Genomic DNA, 14163 nt, shown 5'->3' with positions numbered 1-14163 from the left:
TAAGCGCTGCGAGGCGGAGGAGTCAGAGTACTGCCTCCGCACTGGGAAGACGCCGCACACCAGGGAGCTGTTGGCGAGGGGCTACCGGAATACTGGCCCGAGGAGGGATTATTAGTTTTAGTATTGTTCATTTTCAATTTTATGCATTGTACCTATTAGTTAAGTATCATCATGTATATGTGATGATATTATATATATATTCTGTGATGAACTAATGAACAATTAATATATATATATATTATGAATTTCATTTTCTATCTGTTTTTGTATACTAATTTGAATCTAGCTGTTATGATCCACATATACATAATGGAAAGTGTATATACACACATTGAAACAGAACATATAAGAATGGAAAACATAGTACACACATTGAAACAGAGCAATAAATAGAGCAATACTATGATTGCTGTGAATACATAGCTATCCACGTCGAAACGACTTTTCAAAATAAAACGCGTCCATGAGACCATGACCAGCAGCCCTTGCCTAGGGTAGCTCTTGGCTCTGCCTGAACTTGTGCAGGCGTTCGTCCAAGCGGTCGACACGCTCGCGGTACATCTCGAGCGCGATCTTGAGCTGCAAGTTGGCTATTCATCGAAGAACACCAGCTCGAGGATGCGACGGCCATGTTCCTCTACTGCGCCCAGGTGGACACCTGGGCCAAGGAGGCGGTCGAGCCTACGGACCAGCGCGTTGGTATCTAGCAGGCCACGGACATGGCGAACGGCGGCACCCATGCGAACGGCATGGCGGGCGTCCGGTGCAAGTACGGCATGGCCGGCCTCCGGTGCAAGTACGGCGCTGATGGCCTCTGCCCACTCCTGGCGAGGAATGGGGGTATTGAAGGGACGTGTACCCAGCTGCGACGTCGTGTCGACAGCAGGCAAGCGCCGATGGATCCGCTCTTGCTGTGCGGCGCGCCGCGCCTCCCGCTCTGCGGCGCTCCAACGGTCTCGCCGTGCGGCAAGCCGCAGCATATCGGCGCGGACACGCCTAGCTTGCTCTGCGGCACGCCATTGATCATGTTGTGCGGCGAGCTGCAGCTTGTCGGCGCTGACATGCCTATCTCATGAACAAAAGCAATTATGGCATCGCACACAGTTTCGTCGAAGGGTCTCTGATCGTAGTGTCGCGTTAGCAGCAACCTGCAATAGTGTTATTGAAACAAAAGCAACAAAACATGATTACTACAGTATCCTAATCATGTGAACACACAAAAACAGTAGGTAAAAGTGTTGGGTTGTCTCCCAACAAGCGTGTTAGGACCGGTTTTCGGGATATTAATTTCCCAGAAAATGGCCCTTGTGCTCACCAGCCCCAAGATTACTGTTAGCTGATGAGGCACCAACTTGATACAGAAATTCCAAGCAAAGTACAAAATATGTAGTACAAGACCATTGTGGCCAATGAGTACACACCAGCTTAACTTACCGGTGTCTGGAATCACCCACGACACCTGTCAAGCAAAACTATAAGTGGGGAGGCTACAACCTCGCGTAGCATGGGATCAAATTTATATCGCGCGCTCTAAGGGGTGCCCCCCTCTCGGTCCCAACCGGAAACACCCATGCCCCCGGACCAGGTGGCATGCCTACTGGATGCATCCGGTATCTTCCACCATGGCCTCTCTGTACGGTGTGTGCTAGGAAGGGGTTGACAACTTACTGAACCGTACCCTACCTGCGGCAGGGACAAGTGGTAGTACGACACAAGTATGGGGGTTACTGGAACAAGACTCGATCTACGACCGACTCAGGAGGCTCGAGTATTCCCTGTATGATTAGCATAACAAACATATTTCAATTAAAATATAGAATCACCACTCATCATACCTCATCATGCCATACGGGACACACTCGTCTCGACGAGGAACTAGGGACAAGCTCGTGTCTACCCAAGACAGAGACTTTCTCAAATGCCTTCCGGTATGCATGAAAAGCATACGAAGATGATTACTATCACAAGCATATCCATTTCTAACAGCAAAGAATCTTCATTATGCACTCAGGCGTATGATTGTATCGTCACATAAAATAACGAATGCTCCATGTCAAGGTGGTGTTGTAACCGTATCAAACAACACACAAAAACTATTATGCTAGGGTTCAGAATGCTTGCCTTCAAGAGTATGCAAGGGGGTGCACTTTTTGAAAGTTGCTTCCTTCTTCAAAAATCCTATTTTTGAAAATATTCAAATTAACACATACTTTAAAAACAGCACAAAAAGTTGTCCTAGATATTTTTGAAATAAATCTTAAAATAAACTAGGTGGAATTTGAGAGAGGTAGGAAAAAGAATTAATTCATTTGGAGTTTTATTTAAAAAGATATAGCCAGTCAAAATTTAGTCAAAATCCTATTTTTAAAATAAAACAGAAAAGAAAACGTTTCGGACGAAATACGCTTTCGAGAGGAGGACACGTACTTCGGGCTTTACGCCTCCACTTAACCCGCGCGGGCCGACCCGTGGGTCACTGATAGTGGGCCCCTTGGGTCCACTGGTCAGGTGTGACCAGTCGTCCCCGCCTTCCTTTCTTCTGGCCGAACGGAGGCGGAGCTCCGGCGATCGCCGTCGGCGAACGGAGGCTCCTCGCGGGGTTCTGATGGCGGGGATGGATCCGCCAGTCCAGGGCGGTCCTCCCGGTGGTCGACAGGCTGGCGGGGGCGAAGGGATTCGCCGGCGGCGAGCTCCGCGGCGGAGGTGGCTTCGGGAGGATTTGGGGGTTTGGGCTACGGTGGCTCCCCGTCGAGTTTGAGGTGCTGGGTGGCTCCGCGAGACCGAGGGGAAGAGAATGGGAGCACTGGATGGACGGGAGGGGTTCTGGTTGCGACTAATTGGACCGAAGGGCGGCGGCGGCTGTACTAGCCGGAGATGGGGGAGATGGCCTCCCGCCGTCGATTGCTGGCTGTGGGGGCCCTAGGGGGATGGCACGAGGTTGCTTGAGGGCCGGACGAGCTCGGGGGGGGGGGGGGCTCCATTTATAGTGTAGCTAGGTCGGTTCCGCGGCCGAGGATAAGAACGTCGGCGAACCACCGTTCTGTAGCCTGCAGGACGACGTGGCGGCGACGGGCGCTAGTGGACGAGCTTGTGGAGGAGTTCGGACTGCTCCAGAGGGCAGCTGGCGCACGCGTGTGGCTCGGGCGGCGCCGTCCATGGCAGGGGCTGCTGTGGCCGGCCGCTGGCTGCCATGGCCGACCTGACGGCGGCGCTGTACGGTGCCAGGAGCGGCCCTGCGGCAAGGGAGGGGTCGGGGCATGCTGGCGGTGAGTGGGGAGGGGCCAGGATGGGCGCGGAGGGGCGGCAGTGGGACGCGGCGACTCGTGCGCACGCACGTGCAAAATGCGTGCTCTGGGCACGCCCAGCGCACGCACGCTACATGCTCGACGCAATGCCAGGGCGTGCTAGAGGATTAGGATGAGGCTGGTGATTAGCAGGCCTGGGTTAGGGTTAGCTACGAGCTTAGTGGACAAGCTTGTTGGGTCAGAAGATCAAGTTTACAATGCAAACAAATGATCATGCCAAATCTGTGCATGCACTCAAGGTGTTTGACAGAATGCCAGGTGCATCTAGGCAGCTCTTGGGGTGGCCAAAAGCTCCAGGCCAGTGTCTCTTTAGGTGTAGGTGATGGTGGCCAGGTCAGTTGGTCAGGACTAGAAACTTGATAGTGCAAGTTTTTGGGAAAACCATTTCTGGACAAAAAGTAAAAGGCATAGTTTCATGGACCACAAATACTCTAATAGGTCCATTCTCCTGTACTTAAGGGTTTGGTAGAGTGGTCTATAAGCAGGAAAAAGAATCATGGGTAAAAGGGCAAGTTAAAATATGGTTGCAGTAGAAAATACCAAACTGGGCCAGAGAGCAAAAGAGGATGTTTTGCTCAAATTTTCCATAGAACACCAGTGGGTTTTTGAATAAAGTTGAATAATATACTCCTACTAACATCCCCTAATTTTGGTGGAAGTTTTAAAGAAATATTTAAATAGGTTGTAGTGCAAAAGTGCAAACTGGACCAGATTTGAAAACTTGAGGAAAAGCTCAAAATCTTCAAATGACTAAAGAGTATTTTTGCACAAAAGTGATCTAGGAACATCACATGTCATCCCCAAATTTTGGTGGGATTTTTAAATGAATTTATCAAAGGGTTGCAGTGCAAATGGGACCCGAAAACTTATGAAAACCCATTTTAGAGAAATACAGCTCATGGAAAAATAATTATAAATAATCCCACTGATAAAAGAATTGTTTTATTAGAGAGTGTAAACAATTCCAATAATAATTGGAAAGTTTTCACTTGGGGTGAAAACTCCACAACTTAGGAGAAAAGAGAGGTTCTGAGATCAAAAATAAATATAGAAAAAGAAAATTTAATTTCTTAGCAAAATTTTAATAAACAAAACATGGTTAAATTTTTGGGGTGTTACAACACTACCCCCCTTAAGAAAAATCTCGTCCTCGAGATTTGCTAAGGACATATTTTGCAAAAAGATTGCTCGTACCATGCGATAATCGTAACATGGAACGCGGTTACTCCACACACGTGATAGGACGGGGTCACAGTAGAATCGCTAACTAAGGTGCAGTTGTGGTGTACTAGCAAGGTAATCGATTAGGTGATAGAAGAACGCGCGGTCGTGTATTTAGTGTATGCGTCTCGCGAGTTGTATAACGCGAGGGCATGCAAATTAATTATTTTTATTGAGAAAAACATTTTTCATCGCAGTGGTCTTTTAAGAAAAAGCTTACTATGAAGTTTGCTATAATAAAAAACAATCGATTTTATTTTATCACGAGAAACAACTTCAACCAATGCAATATACTAATACAAATTTTTTTAAAGCACAACACAGTTATCACAACAAGGAGTCAAACGATACACAAACGGATATAACCGCGGTGCTGACGGTTCAGGAAATAAGCTATATGTTACGAGGAAAAAATATTCCTTGCAATGGGATATATCTCTCGTCTACTCGGAGCGGATGGGGGACTCACAAAAGGTGTCTCTCTTAGTCTGGCCCTCAGGGGTCTGCTAATGGCGACTAGGGTCTTACACAGCAAGGGTCTGGAGAAAAATCCATCACTTGTTGGGTCAAGTGCTCTCGAGCGATGACATAGTGCACCAGCTCAATTAGCGTCGGACTTTTCTCTACTGAGGTGTAGGGAAAGGATGTGGTTTCTCTGGCTGCTGCACCATTCGGAAAACAAAATAGCCACATTCACGGGCATAGGGTACCATGAATTGAAGACGGGTAACCGTTCCATAAGCAGCAATCTTAATTGCCATTGTTGGAGTGGGTATGGATTTTCCCGATGAAGGGAACTTCCGTAGGATCTTGGTTTGGGTCTACCTACGGGGTGTGCCTGGCTGTACAATATTTCGAGGGGGTGAGAGTGACCCTCGATTTGAACAGATTGTACCAGGATGGCTGGGGAAAACCCATGGTACTATGATCAAAATCCCACAATTATTTTGATAAAATTCCCTCGGGGTGGCATCCGGGGTCTTTATATGAATCCCAAGGTGCGACCTGAAAAACAAATGGTTGTGAAGGCAGTGCACAAGGTGAGGGATGTTTGGTAAGATCACGGAGTGGCCTCATGTATAGCATCTGGGTTGGATGACATATCGTGTTGTGGGGGCAATATTAATTGTCGGTTGGGGCAAATGTTCCCTTTATATAAAGAAAACGGAGTCTTCCTTCGCACGCTTGCGAATGGGGCAACTCAGGTGTCGATCACGGGCGTGTAGCTTACTGGGCTAGTCTGATAGGTTGGGCACCGACTGCCAAAAGCTGTCGGGGTCACTGTGGGGGCTATCGGGTAGGATAAGCTTGGTTGTGGTGAGGTTAAGGTCTGGTGGGTGGGTTAACCTAGGTTTTTTTGACCTGGCTAAGATAGGATTAGCCAATGGTCAGCCTGGCTCTGATACCAAGTTTGTCAGGACCGGTTTTCGGGATATTAATTTCCCAGAAAATGGCCCTTGTGCTCACCAGCCCCAAGATTACTGTTAGCTGATGAGGCACCAACTTGATACAGAAATTCCAAGCAAAGTACAAAATATGTAGTACAAGACCATTGTGGCCTATGAGTACAACAACTGGTTTCTAGTGGTTGATGGCGGAAGCAGTTTGTGGTTCATCAGTGGCCATGGGACTCCATTTCCCACAGGAACAGCTGACCAGGTTAACTCCTATCTTCGCGAGGCTGTTGTCACCATTGCGTGGGTTCCGGGGCTGTCATCGTAACGCTCCTCTCCAAGCAGGTAATCTGGCCAAGACAATAGCCAGGGACAAGCCAGTGAGTACTTTTGAATGTACTCGCAAACATTATGAACACGGGTATAATATAACAAATGATAATCACGCTCTAAAATATTCTATGATCGCAATGTCAGTCACGAAATAAACAAAATCCATGATGCACGCATGCAGGTTGTTCATATAAAACATGAATATGCAATCCGAGAATAGAAATAAGAAAAATGCACCTATCGGGTGTCTGAAGCGACGCCTTGAAAGGACGACAACAGAAAGTGTGCCTCAGTCGGGCGTCTGGGCGACACCACATAAAGGGCTTATAAAGTAAACAAATAACAAGCATGCCACAGACGGGCGTCTGAGCGACACCACATAAAGGGCTTATAAAGTAAACAAATAACAGGCATGCCACAGTCGGGCGTCTGAGCGACACCACATAAAGGGCTTATAAAGTAAACAAATAACAAGCATGCCACAGTCGGGCGTCTGAGCGACACCACATAAAGGGCTTATAAAGTAAACAAATAACAAGCATGCCACAGTCGGGCGTTTGAGCGACACCACATAAAGGGCTTATAAAGTAAACAAATAACAGGCATGCCACAGTCGGGCGTCTGAGCGACACCACATAAAGGGCTTATAAAGTAAATAATCACAATGAATATCCAGGAGGTAGAACCGTCCCAGGGATACTCAATAATTCAAGTAATAAAAAGGGTTAGTCCAATATAATAATATTCACAATCATCATAAGTCACAAGTCATGATCCATGTTCCGGTTTAGTAGTTTCTCCTCCGAAGACCGACACTAAGACCGATACTTGACCCATCTCAGACTGTAGTCCTTACCCGTGGACACGGCTATTCCAATAGATTTAACCTCTGCAGAGGGTGTACTCTTTACCCACGAGTAATGGATTCCTTTAGTCCGTCGGGACTAATTCCATTTACGGTCTTTTAATTGAAAACACACCTGACCCGCACACAGCAGCTTAACTTATCGGTGTCTGGAATCACCCACGACACCTGTCAAGCAAAACTCTAAGTGGGGAGGCTACAACCTCACGTAGCATGGGATCAAATTTATATCGCACGCTCTAAGGGGTGCCCCCCTCTCGGTCCCAACCGGAAACACCCATGCCCCCGGACCAGGTGGCATGCCTACCGGATGCATCCGGTATCTTCCACCATGGCCTCTCTGTACGGTGTGTGCTAGGAAGGGGTTGACAACTTACTGAACCGTACCCTACCTGCGGCAGGGACAAGTGGTAGTACGACACAAGTATGGGGGTTACTAGAACAAGACTCGATCTACGGCCGACTCAGGAGGCTCGAGTATTCCCTGTATGATTAGCATAACAAACATATTTCAATTAACAGATAGAATCACCACTCATCATACCTCATCATGCCATACCGGACTACTCGTCTCGACGAGGAACTAGGGACAAGCTCGTGTCTACCCAAGACAGAGACTTTCCCGGCTTCCTTCCAGTATGCATGAAAAGCATACGAACATGATTACTATCACAAGCATATCCATTTCTAACAACAAAGAATCTTCATTATGCACTCAGGCGTATGATTGTATCGTCACATAAAATAAGGAATGCTCCATGTCAAGGTGGTGTTGTAACCGTAACAAACAACACGCAAAAAATATTATGCCAGGGTTCAGAATGCTTGCCTTCAAGAGTATGCAAGGGGGTGCACTTTTTGAAAGTTGCTTCCTTCTTCAAAAATCCTATTTTTGAAAATATTCAAATTAACACATACTTTAAAAACAGCGCAAGAAGCTGTCCTAGATACTTTTGAAATAAATCTTAAAATAAACTAGGTGGAATTTGAGAGAGGTAGGAAAAAGAATTAATTCATTTGGAGTTTTATTTAAAAAGATATAGCCAGTCAAAGTTTAGTCAAAATCCTGTTTTTAAAATAAAACAGAAAAGAAAACGTTTCGGACGAAATACGCTTTCGAGAGGAGGACACGTACTTCGGGCTTTACGCCTCCACTTAACCCGCGCGGGCCGACCCGTGGGTCACTGACAGTGGGCCCCTTGGGTCCACTGGTCAGGTTTGACCAGTCGTCCCCGCCTTCCTTTCTTCTGGCCGAACGGAGGCGGAGCTCCGACGATCGCCGTCGGCGAACGGAGGCTCCTCGCGGGGTTCTGATGGCGGGGATGGATCCGCCAGTCCAGGGCGGTCCTCCCGGTGGTCGACAGGCTGGCGGGGGCGAAGGGAGTCGCCGGCGGCGAGCTCCGCGGCGGAGGTGGCTTCGGGAGGATTTGGGGGTTTGGGCTACGGTGGCTCCCCGTCGAGTTTGAGGTGCTGGGTGGCTCCGCAAGACCGAGGGGAAGAGAATGGGAGCACTGGATGGACGGGAGGGGTTCTGGTTGCGACTGATTGGACCGGAGGGCGGCGGCGGCTGTACTGCCCGGAGATGGGGGAGATGGCCTCCCGCCGTCGATTGCTGGCTGTGGGGGCCCTAGGGGGATGGCACGAGGTTGCTTGAGGGTCGAACGAGCTCGGGGGGGGGGGCCTCCATTTATAGTGTAGCTAGGTCGGTTCCGCGGCCGAGGATAAGAACGCCGGCGAACCACCGTTCTGTAGCCTGCAGGACGACATGGCGGCGACGGGCGCTAGTGGACGAGCTTGTGGAGGAGTTCGGACTGCTCCAGAGGGCAGCTGGCGCACGCGTGTGGCTCGGGTGGCGCCGTCCATGGCAGGGGCTGCTGTGGCCGGCCGCTGGCTGCCATGGTTGACCTGACGGCGATGCTGTACGGTGCCAAGAGCGGCCCTGCGGCAAGGGAGGGGTCCGGGCGTGCTGGCGGTGAGTGGGGAGGGGCCAGGACGGGCGCGGAGGGGCGGCAGTGGGACGCGGCGACTCATGCGCACGCACGTGCAAAACGCGTGCTCTGGGCACGCCCAGCGCACGCACGCTACGTGCTCGACGCAATGCCAGGGCGTGCTAGAGGATTAGGATGAGGCTGGGGATTAGCAGGCCTGGGTTAGGGTTAGCTACGAGCTTAGTGGACAAGCTTGCTGGGTCAAAAGATCAAGTTTACAATGCAAAGAAAAGATCATGCCAAATCTGTGCATGCACTCAAGGTGTTTGACAGAATGCCAGGTGCATCTAGGCAGCTCTTGGGGTGGCCAAAAGCTCCAGGCCAGTGTCTCTTTAGGTGTAGGTGATGGTGGCAAGGTCAGTTGGTGAGGACTAGAAACTTGATAGTGCAAGATTTTGGGAAAACCATTTCTGGACAGAAAGTAAAAGGCATAGTTTCATGGACCAAAAATACTCCAATAGGTCCATTCTCCTGGACTTAAGGGTTTGGTAGAGTGGTCTATAAGCAGGAAAAAGAATCATGGGTAAAAGGGCAAGTTAAAATATGGTTGCAGTAGAAAATACCAAACTGGGCCAGAGAGCAAAAGAGGATGTTTTGCTCAAATTTTCCATAGAACACCAGTGGGTTTTTGCATAAAGTTGAATAATATACTCCTACTAACATCCCCTAATTTTGGTGGAAGTTTTAAAGAAATATTTAAATAGGTTGTAGTGCAAAAGTGCAAACTGGACCAGATTTGAAAACTTGGGGAAAAGCTCAAAATCTCCAGATGACTAAAGAGTATTTTTGCACAAAAGTGATCTAGGAACATCACATGTCATCCCCAAATTTTGGTGGGATTTTTAAATGAATTTATCAAAGGGTTGCAGTGCAAATGGGACCCGAAAACTTATGAAAACCCATTTTAGAGAAATACAGCTCAGGGAAAAATAATTATAAATAATCCCACTGATAAAAGAATTGTTTTATTAGAGACGGTAAACAAGTCCAATAATAATTGGAAAGTTTTCACTTGGGGTGAAAACTCCACAACTTAGGAGAAAAGAGAGGTTCTGAGATCAAAAATAAATCCAGAAAAAGAAAATTTAATTTCTTAGAAATTTTTTAATAAACAAAACATGGTTAAATTTTTGGGGTGTTACAAAGCTCTTTTATTTAATGCCTTTTAGCTAGGCATGATGATTTCAATGATGCTCGCATACAAGATAAGAATTGAAACACAAAGAGAGCATCATGAAGCATATGACTAGCACATTTAAGTCTAACCCACTTCTTATGCATAGGGATTTTGTGAGCAAATAACTTATGGGAACAAGGATCAACTAGCATAGGAAGGCAAAACAAGCATAACTTCAAAACTTTCAACACTTAGAGAGGAAACTTGATATTATTGCAATTCCTACAAGCATATATTCCTCCCTCATAATAATTTTCAGTAGCATCATGAATGAATTCAACAATATAACCATCACATAAAGCAATCTTTTCATGACACAAAAGCATAGAAAACTTATTACTCTCCACATATGCAAATTTCTTCTCATCAATAGTAGTGGGAGCAAACTCAACAAAATAACTATCATGAGAGTGAAAATTAAAATCATGATGACAAGTTTCATGGTTATCATTATTCTTTATAGCATACATGTCATCACCATAATCATCATAGATAGAAACTTTGTTATCATAGTCAATTGAAGCCTCATCCAAAATGGTGGATTCATCACTAAATAAAGTCATGACCTCTCCAAATCCACTTTCATCATTATAATCACCATAAATAGGAGGCATGCAATCATTATAACAAACTTGCACATCAAATATTGGGGGACTAAAAATATCATCTTAATCAAACATAGCATTCCCAAGCTTATGGCTTTGCATATCATTAGCATCATGGATATTCAAAGAATTCATACTAACAACATGGCAATCATGCTCATCATTTATACCAAAAATTCTATTGAATTCTTCTTCTATCAATTGAGCACAATTTTCCTTTCCACCATTTTCACGAAAGACATTATATAGATGAACAATATGATGCAACCTCAATTCCATTTTTTTGTAGTTTTTTCATTATAGAACCAAACTAGTGATAAAACAAGAAACTAAAAGATTCGATTGCAAGATCTAAAGATATACCTTCAAGCACTCACCTCCCCGGCAACGGTGCCATAAAAGAGCTTGATGTCTACTACGCAACTTTATTCTTGTAGACTCGTGTTGGGCCTCCAAGCGCAGAGTTTTGTAGGACAGTAGCAATTTTCCCTCAAGTGGATGACTTAAGGTTTATCAATCCGTGGGAGGCGTAGGATGAAGATGGTCTCTCTCAAACAACCCTCCAACCGAATACAAGAAATCTCTTGTGTCCCCAACACACCCAATACAATGGCAAATTGTATAGGTGCACTAGTTCGGCGAAGAGATGGTGATAAAAGTGTAATATGGATGGTAGAAATATATTTTTATAATCTGAATAAATCAAAAAACAAGGTAGAAAATAACAAAAGTGAGCACAAACGGTATTGCAATGCTTGAAAATGAGGCCTAGGGTCCGTACTTTCTCTAGTGCAATCTCTCAACAATGCTAATATAATTGGATCATATAACCACCCCTTAAAGTGCGATGAAGAATCACTCCAAAGTTCTTATCTAGCGGAGAACATAAGAAGAAATTGTTTGTAGGGTACGAAACCACCTCAAAGCTATTCTTTCCGATTGATCTATCCAAGAGTTGGTAATAAAATAACACCAAAGCAAATTCAGATTCGTAATACTCAATCCAACACAAAGAACCTCAAAGAGTGCCCCAAGATTTCTACCGGAGAAACAAAGAAAAGAACGTGCATCAACCCCTATGCATAGATTACCCCAATGTCATCTCGGGAATCCGTGAGTTGAGTGCCCTAACATATATCAAGTGAATCAATATAATACCGCATTGTTACCATGGGTATTCGTATGCAAGAGATATATCAAGTGTTCTCAAATCTAAAAAAGTATTCAATCTGATAAAACAAAATCTAAAAGGGAAAACCCAATTCATCACAACAAGATAGAGAGGGGAAAACACCATATGATCCGACTATATTAACAAAGCCCGTGATACATCAAGATCGTGACATCTCAAGAACACGAGAGAGAGAGATTAAACAAATATCTACTGGTACAAACCCTCAGCCCCGAGGGTGGACTACTCCCTCCTCATCATGGTGGCCATCGGGATGATGAAGATGGTCACCGGTGATGATCTCCCCCTCCGGCAGGGTGTCGGAACAGGCTCCCGATTGGTTTTTGGTGGCTATAGAGGCTTGCAGCGGCGGAACTTCTGTTCTGGGGTTACCCCGAGGGTTTTTGGAATATTTGGTGATTTATAGGGCAAAGAGGGGGTGCGGGAGGCCATCGAGGTGGGCACAAACCACCGGGGCGTGCCTGGGGGCCCAGGCGTGCCCTGGTGGGTTGTGCCCCCTCGGGGCACCCCCAGGTGCTGCTCTTACCCACTGGATGCCTTCTGGTCCATAAAAATCCACAAAATGTTTCGTTCCGTTTGGACTCCGTTTGGTATTGATTTCTACGATGTAAAAAACAAGCAAAAAACAGCAACTGGCACTGGGCACTGAGTTAATAGGTTAGTCACAAAAAATGATATAAAGTTGCTATAAAATGATTGTAAAATATCCAAGAATGATAATATAACAGCATGAATACCTCATAAATTATAGATACCATGACAAAAAAATACACTTCCGTGATGATACGTGTTTGTCACAGTAGGTCACGTTTTCTGTCATGCATGTACATCCATGATGATTTTATGACAGAATCAAGATAGGCATACACGTGCTGTCGTAGAAGTGTTCCATGACACTACCAAAATTAGCATCACAGAAGTGTCCACTTCCATGATGATAAATCGCGCGTCATAGAAGTGCTTTCGTCAAGGGTAAACGACGCGTGGCATCCACCGTAACGGGTCGCCGTTAAGCTATCGGGTTTCAGTTTGGATCCGATAACCCATTAACAGCCCGGACCAATGGGGATTTTCCACATGTAAAATTCTCGTTCGTCGGTAGATCCACGTGTTGGCCTGGCATTCGGACAGTTGTCATCCAGCGAATGGACGGAACGTGCCTATGATATGTCGACACGTGGCTTGGCCCAACAGTGGCCCATTCAAGTTAAAAGGTTGGGCCTGTCAAAATAAGCGGGCCGGCCCATTGGCGGCCTACTTGAGTCAGGCCCATTCACAAGCACGACCCATACAAGTTACATAGAATTGGCCCATCAAAGGCCCATTCTAGATTTCACAATTTCCAGCCCATCGTCAGTTTCAGCCCGTTAACGACCCGCTACGTCTTTGGGCCCAATTACGGCCCAAGCTTCTTTCGGCCTGTTAGTAGCCCATCATCAGTTCCAGCCCGTTAACGGCCCGGAACGTCTTTCAGCCTTTTCTCAGCCCATTCTGCAGTTGGGCCAATTCTAGCTCGTTGTGACTTTAGGCCTATCGTCGGCCCATTTGGTAAATGGGCCAATTCCTAGCCCATTTTGTCTTTCGGCCTGTTAACAGCCTGCACAATAGTTGGGCCTTTGACTTTGGGTCCATTAGAGGCCCACGTTCCGCAGGGCAAAATTTCAGCCCGACGCGACTTTCGACCTGTTAAAAGCCTAGTTTGCAAATTGGGCCTCCTCTAGCCCATAACACTTTCGGCCTCTTACTGGCCCGTAAAGTAAATGGCCCTAGAAAAAATTGACATTTATTTCGTCCTGCTAGAGGCCCGCGGGCCATTTCCATTTATACGGCCATATCAAGCTTTTGGCCTGCTAACGGCGTGCTAAGAGCCGTTGTTACGGTGGGCCACATCATTTGGGATCCACTAAATATTATTTTGACCAGCCGAGTTAAGGCCCGCTTTGACTACACATGTTTGTTCGTTGTATGGCATCCAGCAAATGTTTGGGCGTGATATAGCATATTCAAGAATTATCCTACTCTATACTATCGCCTCTAAAAACATACACTATACAATAAAAAGACTAAGGCATAAAAACGTAGA

Source organism: Aegilops tauschii, chromosome 3 (assembly GCF_002575655.3).
Source record: "Aegilops tauschii subsp. strangulata cultivar AL8/78 chromosome 3, Aet v6.0, whole genome shotgun sequence".
Lineage (NCBI taxonomy): Eukaryota > Viridiplantae > Streptophyta > Magnoliopsida > Poales > Poaceae > Aegilops > Aegilops tauschii.
Note: the sequence above shows the minus strand (reverse complement) of the source record.